This window comes from Babylonia areolata, chromosome 30 (assembly GCF_041734735.1).
Source record: "Babylonia areolata isolate BAREFJ2019XMU chromosome 30, ASM4173473v1, whole genome shotgun sequence".
In the NCBI taxonomy this organism is placed as follows: Eukaryota; Metazoa; Mollusca; class Gastropoda; order Neogastropoda; family Buccinidae; genus Babylonia; species Babylonia areolata.
Window position 1 is genome coordinate 9255874 of NC_134905.1, and position 2147 is coordinate 9258020.

Consider the following 2147-nt stretch of genomic DNA (forward strand, 5'->3'; position numbering starts at 1 on the left):
GTGTGTGTCTGCGTGTGCATGTGTATGCATGTGTGCGTGTGTGTGTGTGTCTGCGCGTATGCATGTGTGTGTGTGTGTGTGTATGTGTGTGCATGTGTGTGATTCATTATTCACGTGTGAAGTTTTTTTTAATCTGTTCTCAGTTTTAACGAATGTTCATTTATGAGTGAATGAGTTTCAGTTTCAGTTTCAGTAGCTCAAGGAGGCGTCACTGCGTTCGGACAAAACCATATACGCTACACCACATCTGCCAAGCAGATGCCTGACCAGCAGCGTAACCCAACGCGCTTAGTCAGGCCTTGAGAAAAACAAACCAAAAAACAACAACAAAAAACAACAACAAAAAAACACACAAAAAAACGGGGGAATAAATAATAGATAAGCTTACATAAATAAATAAATAAATAATTATAATATAGAAAAAGGTAGTAGTAATAATAATAGTAATACTAATAAAATGATAATAAAAAAAATAATAAATAAATAAATAAGACAACAATGGTGATAAATAAGCGAGTAAATGTAAAACATGAAGACACACATTCACACATACACCCACACATGCATAACAGAAATGCACCAAACATGCAGTTTCACAGATATGAAAGCACAGTCAAATACATATAAACGTACATGAGCTCCAACACACACACACACACAACACACACACACACACACACACACACACACACACACACACACACATTACCTTGCACCTCCTCTACGTGAACGAATATACGAATAAATATATAAATGAGTAAATAAATGAATGAATGAATAAATAAAATTAGTTTTCTAACAGGCGCGTTTGTGGAGTGGACCTTCAATCTGCCTCTCCTGGCCGGGTTCCAATCCAGCTTTGCCCCGTGGATTAAGGGTTTGTCAGTGTGTATAATGATGAATGGGTGGACAGGGGGGAGTTTGTGTGTTAACATGGATTTTAAAAAGCTTCACCAGCAGATGGAAACTAGTCCAGGGGCTAAATAAGGGGTGGGGCTCTGATACTGTGACACCGGTCTTGCGGGTGTCTGTGTGCCAACAAAGTTGAAGAAAGCTCCTGGGGGCGTTCTTTTTCTTTTTCTTCTTCTTCTTCTTTTTCCCAGTCATTTTATTATTTTACCCAGGAGCACTCTGCATCCGTGTCACAGTTGAGAAGAGAACTGTGTGTCTTTACTCCCTGTCTCTGTCTCCCACACATGCACGTGAGCGCGCGCGCGACAGTGTGTGCGTGTGTGTGTGAGTGTGTGTTTGTGTGAGTCTGTGTGACTGTAAAAGAGAGAACGATAGCAACTTGAGTGATAGAGATTCAGATTCAGATGGTTTATTCAATAAAACCACAGCCCCGTATGAATAAGGGGCGATAACAACATTATTGTGCAATTCATTATGACTGACATAACTACATCTCTTAAATGAAAAGCTTTATATAAACATAATGCCATCATCCGTCATCCGTAGACTATGCCATCAGCAAATTAAAACGAAATAAACATGGGCAAGTGATAGAGAGAGAAAGAGACAGAGAGACAGACAGGCATTATATATGATTTGATATTCAACATACGCAGCTGTGTCCTTGCCTCAGTGTGCTGGTAAATCCAAAACAGAATGCAATAGCCTGATTACGAAACTCTCACAATAGATGTCCTTTTCTGTTGAGTATGATAACATTATTTTCATCATCTACAAAAATACCGAGCTGCTGACGAAAAGGATCGTAGCTACAGTCGGACACACAAAATACCAAAATACAGATTTCTGCCTGTTAATCATTGAATGCAGACCTCCAAATATATAACGCTGGATGAGTAAAACTCCAGCATCAAACTTTGCTCTTCGAAGCGCATTCACTCTTACACAAAACCGTCTGGCAGAGTGGATCATGAGTTTGTTCCCTTCTTGTGGAAACCGATGTCAGTTTGACTCGACTTCGCACTCCTGAGGACATTATTTGATTTTACTCGGTGTTGTTTTATTTTCATTCATATTCATCAACATTTTGAATTTTATCATATTTTCATCATATATGTATCATAATTCCACTCCTCCTTCCACTAGATTTCGAGTGGTAATCTGGGCGCTGGTCTTTCTGTTTTTGTATCAAAGACAGTTAACAGCATAAAAATTGTTATCTCCCTTCCTTTTTT